The sequence below is a fragment of the Syzygium oleosum genome, unplaced genomic scaffold (genome assembly GCF_021117445.2).
Source record: "Syzygium oleosum isolate NSW1041296 unplaced genomic scaffold, Sole_v2.1 Sole_v2.10, whole genome shotgun sequence".
NCBI lineage: Eukaryota > Viridiplantae > Streptophyta > Magnoliopsida > Myrtales > Myrtaceae > Syzygium > Syzygium oleosum.
The window spans coordinates 9,038,313-9,060,919 of record NW_026607494.1 but is presented as its reverse complement, the minus strand read 5'-3'; the positions used below and the strand labels follow the sequence as shown (position 1 = coordinate 9,060,919).

The 22,607-nt window shown below is 40.4% G+C and overlaps 1 non-coding gene and 1 pseudogene across 1 annotated transcript; one reads left to right on the top strand and one right to left on the bottom strand.

Moving 5' to 3' along the window:
* The first annotated feature begins 3,851 nt into the window (after positions 1–3,851).
* LOC130139178 (rust resistance kinase Lr10-like) lies at positions 3,852–9,795 on the top strand (annotated as a pseudogene).
* A 1,515-nt stretch (positions 9,796–11,310) lies between these two features.
* LOC115685598 (U5 spliceosomal RNA) lies at positions 11,311–11,427 on the bottom strand. The gene has a single exon (XR_004006259.1). It is a non-coding gene; the product is annotated as a U5 spliceosomal RNA (small nuclear RNA).
* Positions 11,428–22,607: the final 11,180 nt, after the last annotated feature.

Below are 22,607 nucleotides of genomic sequence, written 5' to 3'. Positions count from 1 at the left end.
TGCGAGTTTAATCATACAAAAATTAATAAAGTTGGTCAGTAAAAGAAGGAATTTGAGGGATCAAATTGTGATGTTAGCTGAATTCTAGCGCGAGAAATGAATATAAATTATGATTTTAATGTCATTTTTATTTATGTAATTATAATTTTAATTAAATAAGGATATAAATGGGAAAGAAGAAAAATTACTTAATAATAACGAATTTTCCTCCGAATTCCTCCACGTTCGGACAAACTTGGAGGGAATTAAAGTACGCATAATAGTTAATTACATCCAACCCCTCATGATCCCTTTTAAGTGTTTCTTTCTTTTCCCTCCATCCAAACTAAAATATCTTACAAATCTTTTTCTTCTCTTCCCTCTCAATCAGCTCTGTCAAACATGGGAAGCTCCTCTTTCTTGACTTCGGCCGGCTCTGGGTCATTGCTTGACTTGGACTTCTCAAAAGACGGCTCCTATCGTTCAACTTCAATCCCGATAAGTCTCCCCATCCAAGTGCATCCCCTTTCCCATCGAGCCTCTCCACCAAATAACCAAAAGCCAAACAAAACTCTCTCTCCTATTGCACAATTTCTCTCAACTCAGGTATCAAATGGAGCCATTCCTATTACTTGTTCTTCTCATAATACAAGCTGGGATTAGTTGCCATGCCAGGAACAACCACCTATGTGCTCCTTCAGCATGTGGCGAGATTCGAAACTTGAGTTATCCCTTTAGATTCAAGGACGACCCGAAAGGCTGCGGTGAGCCGAGATTGGAGCTAGCATGTGAAGACAACCGCACAGTGCTGCTATCTTTGTATGCTGGCCAATATCACGTGAAATCGATAAACCCCTATTATGAGCTTATGGAAGTGGTCGATGTCGGCCTGTGGAAGAGCAACTGTTCCTCCCTTCCTCTCCACCTGTTAATGTCCTCTAATTTTAGTGGTGACGACGATCAAAGCTACTACCCTGGTGATCGAACCAGGGTGACCATTCTGTCTTGCTCAAAGCCAGCGAGATCTCGTTTTATATATTGACACCAAACCGTGTATAACTATAAACGGGTATTATTCATATGCTGTCATCGATGCAAGGGCATCAGAGATTGAGGATTTTTGCACCACAACCACGTCAATACTTGCAGCAGAATCTTTACGGGAAAAAAGAGCAGCATTGTCCCGGGAGAATCGCACGATCTCCTACAATGACATCCACAATGCAATGGCTAACGGATTTAATCTGTCCTACTGGGTGCCGCCACACGATAAAGCATTTCATTTTTGCTTCTTAGGCTTTAGGCTTCTGATACCGAGGGAAAAAATGCACAACCTACTACTACTGTAAGTATGCCTTTCCATCAACGTACTTTACCCGATCAATATGCATATAGTTGGTTCTAGCTATAGCTGTCGTGCCTTAAGCAACGGACTATGATTGTGACTGGAATGGAAACCAAAATAACAGGTGCAAGTGAAGTTTGTAAAACTCCCGACCATCACGATTGAGTAAGCAAAACCGAATAAAACGAATTAGCCCTCAGGGGATTAAGATGACATGCAGATAATTGGTTCACTGTGAAATACAATCGTCGTTCTCCGAGAGAGCAATCATGTGGTGTTGCGTTTTATTCCTGTTCACACAATGATAGTTACTTAAACTATCGCACCCCGCTAAAACTAAGTTTGTGCTTAGTCAACATTAAACATCTCGATTTTTGCAATATATAAGAGAATTGGACTTGGTTCCTTCTGAAAGTTTTTATAACAGCACAAATTACCTGATCTTTTCAACTGCTAACTTTTTTTTTAAGGATAAGTGTACTTGAATTCCTAAAACTAGTCATGAAAGTGCAATGGACTTTTAAAAACTTTCAAAAAGTGCAATCAAGTCCTAAAACTAATAACAAAAGAGCAATTTAATCCACAAACTTGACAATTTTTGGGAATTGATTGCACTTTTTGAAAGTTTTAGGATTCAATTGCACTTTCGTTACAAGTTTTAGAACTTTCAGTGCGTTTATCCCTATCTTTTATATCGAGAGTTCACAAAGCCTTACGGAGGCCAGGATATTTATCAGTTATCATCTTTATGCATCTTTGCTTCGAATGTTGTTAATTTATACCTAGTTTTTTTAGTTAATCAGGATAATATTACTTCTTCCTTGTACGTATTTTTCGTCCATTACTCAACTAATTTTGATTACATATGTCTTACTTAATCTCTTCCTTTCTGAAGACAATTCTTCCTGGGGTACGGTGCGAAATGTTGCATTGAATAAAGTTTCTGATGTCGGCTTTGTCTTCGGTATGGATGATTCTTTTTTCCTCACATCTACGAAACACTTTGCGAAGAAAGCACTCATTGTACGTGCTTTATATTATATTAAAAAAGACTATGCTTTACACTGATTGTCGCGACCTAAGATTTCTTAAGTCTAAGCTTAACTCAGGCCCTCCCAAGCCCTTACCAATTCGCAACTTAGGGTTTAAGTTTTTAACATGCAAAAGTTTTCATGCTTAGAGTCGCCACTAATCTATTTGTGGTAGGTCGATTAGAAACCTAAATAAAACATAGGGAGATAGGTTTTATTCCTACGAACCAGAGATTCTAAGCTCGGGGATTTGGTTACGCTAGATCTAGTCTAACGCCCTTTCGGTACCTTTTCTTTTCAAAAATATTTATTCAGGCAGTCTGGATCCATTTTATTACCTAATCACTACCATGTGAGGTGTTTATCCGGGTGCGCAACCATTAATGAAACACCCAATAATGCAAAGCAATAAATAAATTGCAAGATGGGGACTTACCTCAAAGCAACGAAAGCATCTGCGATGTTAGTTAGAAAATCACATCAACAACTCTAATATGATTTCTAATTAACACGCAAATCACACGATATTTTTTGGAGTTTTCGCTTATTTAATGAAAAAACTAAACTATATGCAATGCATGATGCTAGTCTAACATGACACACGACATACAATTACCTTTAAATGGATTATTCTAATATGGCACACAAATGAACCTAGACGTGCAATTTCTAATGACACGCGTGCAATGATACATGGCAAGGTATGAATGACGTAATAAGATGACGTGCGACATAGCATATGTGAATGACGTAGCAAGAAGACACGCAACGTGGCACGTAGCAATGACATGGCAGTGATAATGCAAGCATGATGCAATTAATCTATATGACATGCACATGATACCCTTTTTGTATTTTTCATTGAAATTAGAAATTATAAAATGATGAAAATTCATTATCTAGTGCAAGATATTATCCAATTCATTTTAGGAATTAAACTAGGCCAAAATCCTAATTTAAATCGGAATGTTATCCTTACTAGATAAACCCTAACCTAGCATGCAATCTATCTAGAAAAATTTACCTTGATACTATCTAATCTTTTTGGGATTTTTAAACAGAGAATCAAATCAAATCAAACCAAAGATCAAGCCAAAACCAAAAATAGCATTCAATCACCCAAGATATCATCCATATCCATTTAAATTTGGAAAATAAATTGACAAATCGTATCTCGGGCACGAGGATCGGATTGGCCAATTCTTTGCGCAACCGCGAATCGTATCTCGGGCGAGAGATCGGATTGACGATTTTCCGTGCGATCGTGAGTCGTATTTCGGGCATGAAATCGGACTAGCAATCATAAGCACATTGTGAAATAAGGAAAATATCCCAATTCACAGTTTTCGAAAATATTTTTGGATGTGATCATATCGACACAACATAATTGAGATCACAATGAACTCAAATTAGGCAACTTAATATACCGAAATTAAGTCGGATGACATATTACCTAATTCGAAATATTACACGGATGACGTTTCCGAATTTGAACAATGGATGGCAGATGGGACGCAGTGCTTCACGGTGTGGTGCTCGCGGTGGGCTTTACGATGGCGTGGCTCTCGTTTGTGAGCGTGGCAGCAAAGGAGCAGCTGCGAGGTCCCAACGAACACGATAGTGAATGAACGTCGATGTGTCTTGCGGGTGAGACCACTTTCCTTTTCTTATTTTCCTTTTCGGAATCCTCTGTTCCCAGAGCACGTGGTTATGGAATTTACTGCAGGAGTGGCTGTCTTCGCCGAACAACCGCAAGGAAAACTGTCAAACAAGCTAAACTTTAATTGGGACTTGTAGTTGGGCCAAGGAGTTCGCCAAACAAGGCCCCAATAAAATTTGTTATATTGGACGAAAACTGAAAGCGTTGCTGGTGGCGATGACTTGAACGCTACGAGGGTGTTGCAGTGTTGCAACAGCTTCGTGCAAGGTGCAGTTGCTTCGTCGTTGACGCGAGGACTCTCGGTACAGGACCCTCTCGGCCACAGATCAGCAGGTCGCCATCGGTACAGCAAAGACTTCCACAGTGACTGCTTTGTCGTCGTCGAGGAGTAAGCGGCTTTGATGGGTATCAAACGACGATGGTGAGGCGGTCAAGTTCGCGCCTGAGAGGAGTATTTGCGGCGGTAGAGGGACGCTCAGCCAGGGAGCCTCTCTTCTCCTTTTCTTTTTTCTCTCTATCTTGCTCTCTCTCTCGATTTTTGGTCTCTCCCCGCTGCATGGCCTCGCTCTCCTTTATATAGGCCAGGATATCAAACTTTGGACAAGGAAAAGAAATATATTCTTTTATCCCTTCCCAATAACGTGAGATTCACTTTTTCTCCTTCCCTTTCTTTATTATTTTGCCAATATTGTGTGAATATGGCCAGAGAATCATGCATCAATTCTTTCCTCTTTATTCAATGCCGGTCAATTTTCTTGCTCCTATGATGACCGAATTTTCTCAAAATCCACCACGTACGCACATATACCCCAAAGATTATCCCTGATTTTTTATCTACCATGGGATAGCTAAATCTTGATAATCAGATTTTCTTGACTTGATGCACGTGATTTTTAGCCACCGCGGGCTTAGTCCCTTTAAACTCATAACCATTCACTCAAGTCCACCCATCGCCGGTCTCGTGTAAATGCAATTATATGGGCCTAATTATTGATGCAGATGCTCCTAATATCTATTGGCAATTTAACTAATTAATTTTTTCTAGGGACCGGGATCGATCCCTAATTTTTATGCAATGAATGACTAATTGGGTCTCCAAAATTTAGGTGTCAACACTGATCTTAAGGCAATTTTCTATACAGCTCACTTCCTCGCAGCAAAATTCATACTTGGAGCTTCATGTGTGTTGATACTTCTAATATATAGGTGGATGAGAAGGCACCAAGCAATGGATGCAAACATCGAAGAATATCTACAAGCTCACAATAACTTCTTACCCATAAGGTACTCTTATTCGAATATCAAGAAGATCACAAAAAATTTCAAACACAAGTTAGGTGAAGGGGGATATGGTTCCGTGTACAGAGGAGTACTTAGAAGTGGCAATGAAGTTGCGGTCAAGATTTTGAACAAACCAAAATCTAACGACGAAGATTTTATAAGCAAAGTGGCTACAATTGGAAAGATCCACCACGTTAATGTGGTCAAACTTGTTGGTTTTTGCTTTGATTACTCCAAACAAGCTCTTGTCTATGATTTCATGCCAAATGGATCTTTGGATAAGCACATTTTGCGTAAGGATGATGATGATTCCCTTGATTATAAGAAAATGTATGAGATCTCTCTTGGTATAGCTAGAGGGATAAAGTATCTACGTCAGGGATGTGACATGCAAATTCTACACTTTGACATCAAGCCTCACAACATTCTCCTTGACCAGAGTTTCACTCCGAAAGTTTCTCACTTTGGGCTTGCGAGACTTTATCCCTCCGGTCACAGCATAGTAACATTGACTGCAGCAAGAGGAACTTTGGGATATATTACTCCTGAGCTATTCTATAAGGACATTGGTGGCGTTTCTTACAAAGCTGTCATGCCCCGAACCCCTACGAGCTCACGACATCCCCTGCTGCGGTCGAAATGATGCGACGTCCCAGGAACGTCGCCGACCCAACCCAAATATCAGAGCCACATGCGGAAGCGAATAACAAAACCCCGGACAGAAAGATGACGACAACGGGGTAGACCACCACTACAATCAAACAACAACATATTCATACAGCACCAAATATACAAACATTATATTACAAACATATACAGCAACCTAGCATTCGCAACCACCGTCATAACAAAAGGATCGGATGGTCTGGTTAACCTAGCTTCGTTACAGGTCGACTTATATCACACAACCCGTAAAATTTACCCTAGGGAAGCTACTGGTCACCATCTTCCATTATGCTCCTGATTCTCTGGCTTGCCTCCGAAATTCACCTGCAGCTGCACTGGGCACCGAAGGCAGCTCCCCATACTTCCAAAAAGAGGAGACGGACTTCTCGAGTCTAAGGCTGGGGTTCTGAAAGTGGCGGTTATACAACCGTAAGACGAATCTCAATAAGTGTACAACCCCAAACCCCACGTAGGCACTCACGTACCGCCAGACGAAAACACACATAACACACAACGATCAGCCAAACTAACAATCACATGCGACCCTACCTGGAATTTCTCATGCACGTCCCTACACGTTAGTTAACCACACAGCCAGTATGCCACAGAAATACATCACAGCCGCGCGCGTGCCTCGATTATAGAGCAAAACCCACTTGGGCACGTCCCATACCATGCCTAGCAGTTTTTACCCCATAATCGAGTATCACACCACGCGATACAAACACACTCGCACACCAACTCACACCATGCGTCACTTTCCACAATCCTCTCGCTTGTCTTGCCAAATCCCACTCATTTTCAACCTTTCCACCACTACCGCGCCCACGTAAAACGCATCGGGCCAACGGTCTTCTGACCTCGTCAGGCATCGTCACCCCGTCGGGCCGGGCATCGTCACCTCGTCAGGGACGGCATCGTCCCGCGTAAACGTACACGCCTCAGGACGGAATCCTACACACACTTTCCTTCTACCGCGCCCGCGTAAAACGCATCAGGCCAACGGTCTTCTGACCACGTCAGGCATCGACACCTCGTCAGGCCGGGCATCGTCACCTCGTTAGGGACGGCATCGTCCCGCGTAAACGTACACGCCTCAGGACGGACCTCTTTCCAATCAATCCTACACATCCGAACCTTCGTTCCACTCAAACCACACTTACACATGGCCAGCAACACTCACGGTCATACACAACCTCACGCCTTACACACAATCCACCACGTATGGTCAAACATACACACCTCACACACATTTCACGATTACTCATTCTCGTCACACGAACACGCACACATAACCACACACTCTTGGTACACAAATTCATTGCACAATCACACTCCCATACTCACACACCTCACGGCCACACGCACGAGGCACACGGCCAAGCCACATTCAGTCCGAAACACACACCAAACCAGCCAACCATCACGAGCCACACAACCACATACAAAGTGCCATTCAAGGCATAATTATACCAATCAATCGCACAATTCAGCCACAATCAATCCACAACACCTCAACCATCATCGAGCCTCCTAAACCTCGCAAATTTCCTTGCCAACTCAGTCTCCGATTCAGCCCACAACAACCACACAATCAGCCTTCAATTTAGTCCTAAAATAGCCACATAAACTACCAGAACTAAACCCTAAACATGCCCTACGATACCCGAACTCCTAAATGACATTTGGGAAAAACACTTACCCAAAAAGGCGAGACAGAACGGGGCTGGAACGGGCCGGGACAGCAGCAGCAGCGGGAGCAGCGTCGCCGGCGACGTACGGACGGCGTGAACAGTACTTTTCGTACGGACACCGTCACGGACATGGCTATCGGACGGTGGCCGCGAGGTGCCGATGACACCAGCAAGGTCCGTACGGTCCGGCATGAACAAAGTGATCCGTACGGACGTGGTGAATGTCCCTCTGCACGGGGACGCCTGTACGTGACGGTCCGGGCGGGGACGTATGGACGTGCCTTGGACTTCACCGGTTGTCGACTTGGATCCAGCGATCGGAGCTCCGGCGAAGCTCCGGATCAAGTTTGGCTGTAACGGGAAGAGAGAAAAAAAGAGAGAGAGAGGGCTGTTCTGGACTGAAACCGGGGCTGTGGTGGCTGGTCTTGGTCGAAACTGATTGCTGGTGGTGCTGGATGGGCGGGGACAGCTCCGGCTGGTACTGTTCCGGCGTGAACAGTACCGGTTTGAGCAGAAACGTAAACTGCAGAAATGGAAACGGGAAAAGAGAGAAAATTTTGGGGGAAATGGCTGAATGGTCTTCACGAGAGAGAGAATAGTCTGGTCAAATGAGTCAAAGTTTGGTGTGAGTGGAATCCATGTGTCTCAATCTAGGCCAATTGGACAATTTTGCCCTTGATCCAATGGCTATCTTTCCTTCTCATCCAATAATTTAGGGGTAAAATGGTCCTTTGTCACTAACCCAAGCTGACCAGACCTGGTTTAGCCCTAACTCACCTTGGTTAGTCCCCTAATTAAATCCAAAATTCGGAATTACCAAAAATGGGTCCAAGGGCATTTTGGTAATTTCTCGGTCCCGGGTCAAAATTCCAATTTCCGCACATACGCGTTCCATATGTGCGTGGCCATTATAATATGGCGTCGGAATCGCGAAATTCATTTTTTAAGTCCTCGAAAACTGACTGCAAAGTCATGGGAATAAAATAATATTATTTTTCTCTTCCGAGCCAAAATTCCAATTTTTGGCCAAAACCACTCTAAATGCACGTGGCCACCCCAAAATGACACTAGCTTCGAAAAATAACCTCAAACGACTTCAGAATCGCCATCGGTGACCAGAGGGGCAAAATCGTAATTTTTCCGGCCCCGGACCGAAATCCATTTTTTTGCAGAAATGGGTGGCCCCAAGGTTGGCCAAGCCAAAAACGTCATCGGCCGTCCAAAATTGTCACTTTCAAAATTCTCGATTCCCGGGCTCGAATTCTAAGAAATGATTAAAATTGAACAATCGCGACTTTAGCTTATCTCTGACTAACGGGTGGTTCTCTGGAATTACGCGCTCTCGACCCGTGACCGACACTAAGTCAAATCACGTTTAAGTTTACTCTACCCAGGACGACCTCGGTTGTCATATAATTGCGAGGGTCTGTCACTACTTCCCTTCGGACACGATCAATCAGATAGACCGGTCTCGGTTGTCTCAAAACATTCCCTCGTCAATTCATATGGTCGAAGATCGAACCTAGGTCGAGTTCTTTGGTCGTGCGAACTCAATCCCGTAACGGCCCTACCCCTAAGGTTAGCATCCCGTGAATGCGCATTTCCGGGTGAGATCTCACTATAAGTGCATTGGTCAAAATATTCATTCCTTACATCCTGGGAAAAGGATCGAAAATTCAGACTGTTACAAAAGCCGATGTTTATAGTTTTGGGATGTTGTTAATGGAAATGGCTGGCAGAAGGAGAAATTTAAATGCAAATGCAGATGCCTCAAGTCAAATTTATTTTCCTTTGTGGGTTTATGATCAACTCAACGAAGAAAATGAGGTCGAAATGGTAAATGCCATAGAAGAGGAGAGAGAGACAACAAGGATGATGATAATTGTTGCTCTTTAGTGCATACAATTGAGCCCTCATGATCGACCATCGATGAGCCGAGTACTTAACATGCTAGAAGGAGAGATCGATAAACTTCAACTTCCCCCAAAACCACTTTTGTATCCGATGGAGACGCCAGTTGATGATGTTGAGACCGAGATAGAACTTGAAACATTTTCATCTTCCTCAAGTGCTTCAACAATTTCTAGTAGTTACCGGTACGAGCATAGTAACAAGATTGCAAAATCTAGTTTTGTGTGATTGTAGAAATTGAATGCAAATTGTATATAGTATTGTCGCTTGCACATGATTTTAGTGCTATAATCTTCGAGGCTAACTGTTGGTACAACACTTATGATATACTGGCCATGAGATGAATTTCAATACATATGCCTCACTTACAAGGATTTGGCTTCAATGTGGGGCATAGTAGTTCATTTTTACAATACTAAAGCTAATTCTTAGATAGAATCAATTTGTCAAAAATGTCAAACTTAGAAACCTTCCTTCGTTATTAATGGGAAAGCTATGTAAAACAGTATCTGCATAATTCCCACTGATGGAACCTTTGGTTGGTCCACACAATTTAATTTTCTTGACTTGACTTAGCGTTAATTGGTTGACTTGAACATTTCAATGATAGATGACCCCCAACTGATTTTTCGATCGTCAGACAAAGGAACCTTCCCTGAAATGCTACCCGTTTACTAGTCAACTAGTGGACAACAAACTATTTGAAAGCAACTGCTAGAATTCAAGTCGCCCCACAGGAGAAAAGGCCAATAAGAAGTCGAGATTTATCAGCTCCCATAAAGCCTTAGAGTTGCTAAATAAAGAGCAACAAGACGTGACTTACATAAGCGGAAATCCAAAAATGTTTCTGTTTTCACCGAAAAAAGCGAAATTTTTTTATAAAATAGAGATTAATTGAATTGAAATATTGTCTAAGGTTCTTTTATTGACTTTGGATGAAAAAGTAAATGTACGTGTTAAAAATAGATATTTCTCTTCATTCTTCATATATCTCAAGATTATGCATATATCTCTCTCGATTATGCGTATCCTTTATTAATTATAATTGATATCATGATTATCTCCTTGCCCTAGATAGTGATCCAATGAAGTATATAAATAGGATCATGTATCACTTCATTATGATACATAGAATTATACAAGAACTACAGAATTCTCTCTTCTGCATCATTCTTACTTGTACTGATACTGGGAACGAAAGGTTGCCAATAATGTAAAGAATATTGGAAATGTAAATTTGCGAGAATAGAAATGATAAAAAGGTGTGCTATCATCGATTGTGTGAGCAGTGGTTACAATATTACAGTGTTATCAATTACAAGAAGTTACAAACACTGGACGCGATCTCTAATTATTTAGTATGTTCTATAAATTACCATTCCAGAGAATATTGGCGCAACTAAACAGTATTTATGTGCTCTTGTCGATCCATTGTCCATCTTTGACTAATATGTTGACAGACTTTCATTATTTGCGTAATTTTAACATATAACCAAAATTTGGGATCACCAACTATAATGATTTTGTTGGTCGATTTCTCTTGATTCCCGGTAAAGATTCTCATCAAGAACTTTCACCACCACGTGTCCATGACGGTAAATTTAGTCATACTCGCTTCATCCAAATGCAAAACTGCTAAAGTGTCTGTTTCTAATGAAGTTAGATGCACTGTTTAAACATTCATATGATGCACTTATGGCCGCTTATTAAAAACACTTGACACTCGATAGTTAATAGAGGCTCGGGCTAGAAGAGGCAAGAGCCTTCCAAAAAGTGGCTTATGCTGCTGCGTGCGGTGTGCACACGGTATTCTTTAGTAGAAGGTGAAAGAATAGTTCACTCTGTGCACAACGAACAGCCGTGTGATTTGACAACCATTGGCCAACCACATTACATATCCTGTAAGATTCTCTCCATCTATTACTTGGATCAATGTGGTAAGCGAACTCACCTCTGGAAATGGACAACCACTTCTTATACGTAAAAGCTGGGCCAAATTGTATTGCAAAGACTTGGGCCTCTGTTCCTGGTCCAGACGTTTGTGTGTCTGCCAGAGACAGACACCCATTTGGCTGACCTGGTGCTAAGAATCCGTGTTCTTTCTATAAACATTTAGGATTTCATATTCTAAGCGTACAAAAAGCATAAAACTTTCACTGTGATTTTCCTTTATAATATTCCATTTTAATACGTGTAATTAAGGTGCATATAGAATCGAAAGCTACTCAAATAAAGCACCTCGACTTAATTAACTGCTTAACTACTCGAATTCGGACATAATATAGCAGGATTCAAATAATTTACAAATGAAGTTTGATTAGCCAATAAGCAACCTGACCTGAAAATTTCAAATGGTTACGAGTGAAAGAACAGCCGTGAAGTTATTGGTGAAGACAGTAAAATTTCACTAGCTAAGTGGAATAATTTCTACAGTCACTTTAAGTTTCTTTTTTTTTTTTTCCTTTTTCACGGATAGAAAAGGGCGGGAAAGATGACTACTGCCTTTTTTTTTTAAGTTCTTAGAATGAAGATCACTGCCATTAGATATCCAATTCTACATTCGAAAAAAAAAAATTCTGATCAATTTTTATGTTAAATAAATCGCTAATCACAATGATTGTGTGATATATATCCAAATCAATTTTTTAAGTGCATACATTATATCTTAACTGGACAGAGTAAGCTCAAGGAAACACAGTAAGCTACTGGTGATTCTTCTATCAGTTGAAGCATATATGCTTTTGATTATCTGTTGTTTCTCCTTGTAGAAGACTCATGGAATGCAAACTCTTGGAGTAGCTATTCAATCAAGGACTTGACAGATCTCATTCGCAAGAATTCGGCCTCATTAACTGGCCATCGGTTGGCGCATACGTGCATGTGGAGTTCAAAGCAAATTACTCACACCAGTCCAAATTTGCAAATATTCTAGTATCTTTAAGAGGGATGAAGGGATGAGTCAATGAAGATTACATCTTTACTCAATTAACCTCACATTATACTTTATTAGAGAAGGGTATTTATACCGAACAATATGCATAGGAAAGGAAATAATCTAATCTAACAAGGAAATTAGCTATCTTATAGGATAACGAATTATCAAATAATATCCCTAATATCTAATAATATCTCTAATCTCTAATTGTCACGCCCTGGACCCTCGAGCGCGTAGACATCCTTCCTTGGTCGTGGAATTGCGACGTCCCAGGACGTGTCGCCGATCCATTCATTTTAACTTTCAATTAAATGCAAGCGGAAGCAATCATAATCCACCCAATCACAACAACAGGGATAGTCAAGAAAACATACCTCAATATATATAACATCATCAGCAATATATGGGGTTAACATATTACAAGTCCGCTACGTGGACCTTCCCAATTACAACCACAAAAGGTGGGGGGTTAATCTAGCTTCTCTATCTACGAGGGCAACCTCAAAAGGTGTTCCCCGTCAAAATAACCGGTTCCCATGGAACGCAACGCATACTCACACCTGAGCACCTGAAAAATGGTTAACAACAACGAATGAGATAAAACTCAGAAATTAACGACCTAAGCCTCGGTTAGGAAGTCAACTCGCCTCGGACGCTTCTAAACATGCAGCAACCTATTGATGGCAGATTAATAACAAAGCAACCCCTGCTTTGCCTTAACTATAAACACAAGCGGGTTACCCAGGCCAGCATAAACAAACATGCCATTAAACAATCGCAGCCATTTTTATCTTGCCTTGGCACACACACACGCTCTGCATATAATAAATCATCATGTGCAATCATAATGCAACAAGCATATAATACAATCAGAATACGCAACAACTTTCCATTACACAATGCATTCACACGAGTCCCGATTATAAGGTGAAACCGCTTCAGCCCGTCCCATACCGTGCCTCATAATTTCATCCCATAATCAAGCGCAATGCCACCACAATCTTTCATGCGTATTCCAAATTCTACGGCCACACAGGACACGGCACAACCCGCGTTACTCGCATCAGGTTGGCCCTCTACTAACAATCATAACTCCGCAATCGCTCCAATGAGCATATAATAAGATCACATGATTGCATAAACCAGAGGCATATTATAGTGCATAAGCAGGCACAACATCAATTTAATAATCCAGACACATATAATTATCACTTTCAGGTACAATGCATTCATCCATGCACGTTGCACTCATAATAGTCTAGATTATTAAACGACCACTCAGGGCCACAACCGAACCCCCGCCGGTGTCTTCCGGCATAACTGGGCATCGTCCCACTCCATCAGGCACGGCAACATCTGGAACTCCTGCCCAGATGGCATTCCATAAAGAACATCGGTCCGGCCTCAACCGCGACACGGCATCGTCTAAAACCCCCGCCTAGACGGCATCCGAACCCCCGCCAGGCATTGTCTAGAACCCTTGCCTAGACGGATTTTCATGTGACCATGCAGGCACACCAACCACTCAAGCCAATTCTTTATCTTTGAATTTAGCCAATGCAACAGGGTATATGATGTGCTTTTCTCTTATGCATAATGTTACATATTGCACTCACTTTTCGTACAATGTCATATATTGCATCCTCAGACCCCTGCTGGGTGACAGGTTCCTTTATGTGATCACGTGAGCACAACAAACACGCAACTCATTTATGTCTTAGCATTTAGCCAAATGCAAACGTGGTTCGTGCTCACACAACAAATTACTGCAACTTCCACACATAAAAATGCGGTAATAAATTCACACGTGATCACATATATATACTTAAACCATCAAACTTTGAATACTTCCTAATTCAAACATCCACGCCCTATTTAGCTCATAAAAATTGACATACAAACCTGACACCTCGGGATTTACTGTTCGTATGCCCGCAATTCCATCCTTAAAAATGACAATACAATTCATTTAGTTATACAAGCTAATTTATAGGGCAATTTCCAACATAGGCATCACAATTCAAGCCTAAAAAAATCACAATTTATTATTAAACTCTATACAAAAATATTAATATTTAAATTTCGAAAATTAATTTATTTAATAATGAAATATTAATAATAAAATAATCCGATAGCTTATCATCAAAACCTTGATAGCTTATCGTAAAAACCTCGATAGCTCATCACAATATCCTTGATAGCTTATCGCAATATCGGAGATAGCTTATCACTAAAAATTCGATAGCTTATCGCATTTTCTCGATAACTTATCGAGTCAACTTATCACTTATCGAGATAACTTATCGACTAATCCTTAATTAATTAGTACTAAACATAATTAACTTAGTCTAATCAAACCCTAAGCAAGTTTAACGTACTAATCAAGGGATTAGAGCGTTAACTCACCCGAAAACAATTCTGACGACAAGGGCGCGACGGCGGCGACGAGGGCTACGCGTGGCTCAGTCCGAAAACGACACGAAGTAGCGACGACGGCATGGACAGCAGCACCACAGCTTCTGTGGGCTGTTTTGGCTCGCGGTGAGGGTGAATCGGCGAGGAAACAGCTCGGACGGACGGCACACGACAGGGGAACGGTCACGGCTTGTCATGGCACTTGGCGGGTGACTCCACGGCGGCAAAACAGCAGCCAAGGGGACTGGTTTTGCTGGTGGCCGAAGGAGGAAGAGAGGGAGGGCCGAAATTGAGAGAGAGAGAGAGAGAGAGAGAGAGAGAGAGAGAGAGAGAGAGAGAGAGAGAGACAAGACCAACTTGTCTTGCAAACTTTCCCCAACTTCTCCTTCAAGTTTTCCAAGATCAATGGCCAAGGTTGCAAGACAAGCCAAAATCAATGGCTAGAAACTCATCTTGCAAGAGCTTCTAGAAGGGGCAATTTGATAATTAAGAGAAGATGAGAGGGGTATTTTGGTAATTTCAGCCCTTGACACTATTCACGACACTATTCACACGGGCTTGGGCTTGGGCTTGAACGGGTCCAATTTGAAGAGAAACGGGCTTGAAAAGGTAAATAGGCTTGAAATGGGCTTGAAAGGTTTAGTGGGCTTAAACTTGGGCTAAGCTTATTATTCTTGGGCCGAAATCCTCCTTGGGCCCTATCATTGGGCTTAGTTCCTTGTGGGCTTCCCGTCTCGAGCTTTTCTTGCACAAATTCTCAAAACTTCTTAAGTTGGGCCCCAAAAGGGCAAAATCGTAATTTCCACTCTATTGGGCCCTTGTGACCGACTATATAGTCCATGAGACCCATTGGGCTCTTAGAAATTTGTGGGCCCCCTTGCGGGCCCCAATTTCTAGCCCGAATTTCACTTTTCCAAGGTTTCTTGGTTTACTGATAAATAAGCGATTCCTAGAATTTTTCTAATAATTGTCTCTTAATCCTCTAGAGTCCAATATCCTCAACTGTATTAGAATTTATGGTTAAAATCACTCAACTGCATCTTTCATATAATTAGAACAATGGGTGGTTTTTAGGGGTTTCGTGTGTTTAACCGGTAGTTGATTCCAAATCAATCCACGTTTAAGTATTCTCAATCCATGGATGACCATCGGTTGTCATGTAATCGTGAGGGGTCAATAGCTCGTTTCGAAGCATACGATCATTAGGGATTGGTCTAGTGTCGTTCGAAATCAATATAGTAATCGTGCGGAATCACCCGCAATCCGATTCTATACTATTGTCGAATCGATCTATAATCATTCTTGGATCGGCTTGAAATGGCTTATGGTTGTTCTTCAACGATCCTTATGGTCGAATTGTCAATCCATGATTGAGTGCTTTGGTTGCGCGCAACGAAGTCTTAATTCGCCTCTCCCAAAGCTTGGAATACCCTTGAATGATTCAAGAATCAATTCAGTGCCTAATTCTACTCATTGCACATTGATGAAATAACCATTAATTACATCTTGAATAGGGTCGAAATTTGAGAATGTCACACTAATAGGGGAATCTTTCATCTCCATAAATATACTTCACCAAGATTGGTCCAAATGATGAACAATTAGAAATTGGTTGGAGCTAGACTTTCCTCCTAGCATTGGTCAGTCTCAGAGTCTCTACATAGACTCTACATACATTTTATTGGAGACTCGAGTGAAATTCTTAGGCACACATTGATTCTATGATGTCTTTATGGTAGATAAATAGCATAACAAAAATATTGTTTAATGTCTGCAATGACATATGTGGATATATCGAACCGAATTTAAGATGATGACAATTGTATAAAGCGGACCTTACACGACAAATTGTAAATTACAAGATCAGAAAGTTGACACATTTTTCTCACACAACCTTGACAAAACCGTGTGAAAACTAACTTGAATTGCAGCAAACTAAATTGCATCACCTCATGGCACTCAACTTTGGTTGCTCGACGATGTGTGCACAAAACCTTTCATGACATTCGAGCAGAAGGTTCTGAATTTAAATCTTTCTGGACCACTTATGTCTTCTTAATATTCTCACGCTTAGTTAGGCCAAACTCAAGCCTATGGTTAACGGGTAGTATTAGAATATTTGGATATTAGACTACGCTTTCATCTAACAACTTGGGCTGCGTTTGGCAACTACTTTGCTAAAGGCCTTTGGGCTCTAAAGGCCCTTCGGCAAATGCAATTACCGTTTGGCAATTTTTTTGGAGTGCTTTGGGGAGATACAATTACATTTCCAAAACCCTCTAAAGTCTCTTAGCCCAAGGCAGGTTTGTAGGAGTTTAAAGCTTTAGCATTTCCGGAATGCTAGCACGTTTTGTTTTCAACTTTGCCCTCAGTAATTTTCAAAATTCCGAAAATGCCGCCACCATTTTACATCGTGTGAGTTGCCAGCAATGCCAACCGCCTGCTAGCCAAATCTGGTGCCGGCAACTCCGCCGAGGTTGTGCAATCCCAGGCGGTCCTCAATAGGGTCGCCAAAGGTCACACAATCTTAGATGATGCCTGCCGATGCCAAATCTGTCTTGCTGGCAACTTGAGCCCTCCGACGGCTTGAGTCCATTTTTTAAAAATAATAATGAAAGCCATTTATAAGTTTGATTCTTCCAAACAATATTTAAACCAAAGTTGTTTCTAATGCACTTTTAAATTATACTTTATCAAACACTATTTGCATTTCGAAATGAATGATTTGGAAAATATTAACCAGATAATAATTGCTTGTATCTCTTTCAATAATTAGTCCACGAAAAATATTTAATTATTGATTTTATGTCTAAACAGATGGAAATATTTTTTGTTTATTCATTTTTGGTAAGCGATCCAAACGATCATTTTTAGGAAAATGTTTTTCAAATCATTCATTTTCCATGAAATAAATGCAGCCTAAAATCCTTTGCATTTTCCCAAATTCTTTCCCCAAAAACCCAACCAAATGTAGCCTTTAAACTTTTTGAATACTTAGCAGTGATCCACAAAAATTTACAATTTAGAAAGAGTTTTTAGCCAAGAATCCATAGTCAAGCAATGTTGGTCATGTAAAAAGCAAAGTAGTGTATTGTATACTTATATCCAAGGGTCCAAAGCAATTATATCATTTGATTAGATGAACCCTCCTGAGCGTGTGAATTAGTACCTGGTAATACCAAGATCAACTCACTAATGGAGGAAGTTTCAAGTCAAAAATAGCTTTGGTGTCCCTAAAACACGTCGATCCAAGAACAAATATTATGGTCGTATCGTAATTGACAGTTGCGTTGAGGTATGGAAGAAATGACATCCACTTTTGTTGTTGAAAATGAATGGACGCACGAAGAAGACTCGTGTGGGGTATTCCACCCGGTCCTTAAAAAGTTGCAGGTTATGAATAGTTAATTCGTCATTGGTCTTTAATGGAATTTACTCTCGTTGGTGGGAATAGGATGATTTTTACTTTCTTTCTTCTTTCGTCAACATAAATGAATGAGAAAGTGAAAATCATCATGGGAAGAGACGAGAAAATGGATCTTTAGATAAGCACATTTTCTATAAGGACGGTGAGAATTCTCTTGATAATAAGAAAAAGTGTGAGATCTATCTTGGCATAGCTAGGGGATAGAGTATCTATATGGATAATGTGATATGCAAATTCTAGACATTAAGCCTCACAACATTCTCCTAGATCAGAGTTTCACTCTGAAAGTTTGTGACTTTGGACTTGCAAAGCTTTATTCCACCAATGATAGGCATAATAATGATGACTATAGTAAGAGGAACCTTGGGATATATGATGCATGGGCTTTTCTATAAGGACATTGGTGGCGTTTCTAATAAAGCCAATGTTTATAGTTTTGGTATGTTGTTGATGGAAATGGTCGGCATAAGGGAAAAAGAAAATGCAAATGCAGAGGGGTCAAGTCAAATTTATTCTTTTGTGGGTTTGTGATCAACTTGACAAAGAAAATAGTTTAAAATAGTACCATAGAAGAAGAAAGAGGGACAACGAGAAAGTTGATGATTGTAACTCTTTTGTGTATACAATGGAGCCCTAAAGATTGACCGTCGATGAGCCGGTCCTTAATATGCTAGAAGAAGAGATGGATAAACTACAACTTGCCCAAAAACCACTTTTGTTTCCGTTAGAGATACAAGTTCATAATGTTGAGACTAAGATAGAACTTGAAACATTTTCATCTTCTTTAACTGCTCCAACAATTTCTAGTAGTTACCAGTATGAGCACAATAACACGATTGCGGAATCTAGTTTTGTGTGATTGTAGAAATTGAATGCAAATTAAAAATTGTACTATCAATTCTACACGATTTTAGTGGTATAATCCTTGGGGCTATCTATTGGTATAACATTTGTGATATATATACATATTGGCCTTGAAATGAATTTCACCATAGATGCCTCACAAGAAATTTGATTCAATTTAGGGCACAGCAGTTCATTTTTACGATATTAAAACTGATTCTAGATAGAATCAATTTGTCAAAAATGTCGATTTTAGAAACCAACCATCTTATTAATGCGAAAGCTATGACCAACAATCTCTGCATAATTTGCACTGACCGGACCTTTGGTTGGTCCATACAATTTTTGTTCTTGACTTGACTTTATGTTAATTGGTTGACTTGCACATTCCATTGACAGATGACCCCCAACTGATCTTCTCGATCATGTAACCCATCCCTTCATTGAGCCTCCACCTATGCTCATCAAACAAAGGTACCTTCTCTGAAACAATTGCAAAGCAGCTGCTAGGATTCTAGTCGCCCCATAAGAGAAACAACAGTGTCTTTTCACTTTCGACTCAACCATGTTGGAGTGGCAATTCCCCAAAGACCGCCGGCTAATGTGAAGTCGAGATTCGTCAGCGTACAGAGCCTTGGAGTTGCTAACTCACCGTGGGAAAAAAAAAGAAAAGAAAAGATTGAAAAGTCAAAGAAGCAAAAAGTTGATGTCTTCAGTTTATAAAAGGGACCGAGAGCACGCAAATAAACAGGGAAAAGAAAGGGGCTCACCGAGAAAGAAAAGAAAAAGAGAAAAAGAGAAAGGAAAGAAGAGAGAAGAGGAAAGGGAAAAGAGAAGAGAGTTTTGTGTGGCGGGGACCTCACCTAGCCAATTTGACTACGTATCGCAACGCCCGGTAAGTGCCCGTGCCATTCATTTGTCCAATCGGAGTATTTTTCAGAATTATGACACAATTTTGGAGTTTTATGAAATTCGAACCGCAAAGTCTGATTATTTATTTATTTAGATATAAATGCTAGTTTAGGGTGTTGTGGGGCGGTGGGATTTTACAAATCTTGATTTGGACTTACGGTTTGCCCGAAACAAAATTTTGAAGTTGGCTGCGGTGATGAATAGTGTGCGATAGCAACTTTCAAACTGATTTTCGTCGGTTTTCGGCTCGATTTTGGATCGGCTAAGTTATGGGTCTTCTAATGCTTCGAAAGATCTTTCATTTTATTATAAGCTCACTTGAAACAGGGTTCGGTGGAGAGAGCTATGGCACGACCAAGTTTCGCACTCAAGCTTCGCATTGTTGACGGTTTTGGATAATTGCTTTGGACGAGCGATTTGTGGATGCCTTTGAGTTGTTTTGTTAGCGATTAAGCTTAATTTAGCCAAGTCATAGTTGAAGTAGCGTTTTACTCGATTTTAACATTGCTTCTCGCTTATTTGTTAGGATTACGAGTTCGTCAATTCGAGTAATTTTTGTCGTTTGGTCGTAGGCATTCCCAATTGAGCGGTGCTATCTCTTTTTTTAGTTTATAAACTCATATATTTGAAAGTGATATGAATTAATTATTAATTATAGTATGAGATATGAAATGGAACTTTTGTTACATAAAAGTCTAAATTGAACATTTACTACCTTTTAGTATTTGTGAATGATTTGAAAATGGTTTTATGAAAGGTATTATGAAATGATATATATATATATATATATATGTATTGCTTTGCGAACAGGTTTATGGAATGTTCTAAATGATTTGAGAAACGTTTTGTGAAGAACGTTACGAAATGTTATACATATCGATTTATGAAAAATTCTGAAATGATTCGAGAAATGTCTTGTGAAATGTGTTCAGCTTGACAAACGAAGTTAAAAAAGATTATGTGTTTTGTTTTCTGAAATCAATTGGTAATATTGATTGTGGATTTGATTCTTGATATTGGAGGATGTGGGTTTTGTGCTTAATATCATTGTGAACCTATTGAGGGATTTGGGGGTATGCATACCAAGTTAGGATATCCTTCTGGGTCGAGCCATCGGCTTCGTAGGTGGAGACCTTGCCAATGGGAGAATATTGGTAGCCTTGTCACAGATCACAAGGCGTTGTATCGTGACCATGGTTTGATAAAGAGTAATAGATTGATTAATGGAATGGATCATTGATGTGTGATGTGATATAAGATTTATCAATGGAATAGACTATTAATGTGTGATTTGAGATTGGTCAATGAAATGGACCATTGACATGATTTTTAATAGAGATTGATCAATGGACTTAACCATTGATATTTGATTTGAGATGGTGGTTTAAACGAATATTTATTATTTGTATAAAGACTCGTTGAAATGAAACAACTCTTATTTGATTTGATATAAATATATATATATATATATATATATATATATATATATATTATATCTTTGGATTGAAGTATGAGCTTCTAGTATTGTTATATACATGCATAGTAGCTGCTCGATTTACTTAGAAGTGATACGCACCACTTATTGAGCTATAGTTGCTCACTCCTCTCTTTCTCCAATCTTTTCAGGTTTTTGGTTAGTAGCCAATAGAGCGAGAGCGATATCGTGAAGGCTTTTGGAAGTTGGATTTATTGTTCTGGTTTGAGACTGCGTCCTTCGGGTGGAAGGACGACCATGTCATCTCCCATCTTGGTAGGTTTCGGGCTATGATAGTTGCTGTAGTTGCGAAAGAAAGAGCAACAAGAGATGGGTTACATAAGCGGAAAACCAGAAGTGTTTCCTTATATTTTGCTTATTCTCTCTATTTCTCTCAGCCCCTCTTCGTCCATAAGCACAGACACCATCTTACCCGGTGAGTCTCTCTCCGGAAATCAGACATTAGTCTCTCATGAGGGAACATTTGAGATGGGCTTCTTTTCAACTGGTGACACAGGTAACCACTATATTGGCATTTGGTACAAAGGATTACCTCAAAAGACTCTAGTTTGGGTTGCAAATAGGTACCGCCTGGTGTCCGACCCATTCTCTTCGGAGTTGAAGCTCCTTCGGGACGGCAGTTTAGTCCTACTCGCTTCATCCAAGCGTCGAATCTGGTCGACTGGTTCGACATCACTCATGCCTAATTCGACTTCAAGAGTGCTCCTTGACGACGGAAACTTCATTTTCAGGAAGACATCTAATGTGTCTAGTGTTGCTTGGAAGATTTTCAATCATCCGACTTGTTAAATATGTCTTGAATTTTATGTACTCGGTCCGGTTTATGACCCGACCCGACATATATATTTGTGCAATCTAAAAGTGGAGAAAAAATTGAGATTTAGTTCGTGATGCGGCCCAACCCGGAGCAAGCGAACAAATCTCTATGGCGGTCCGCCCGAGCTGGAGCAAGCGAACAAATGTCTTGGGGGGTTCGGGGGCTATGACCCCGAGGAAATTTTTTGGGAGCCTTA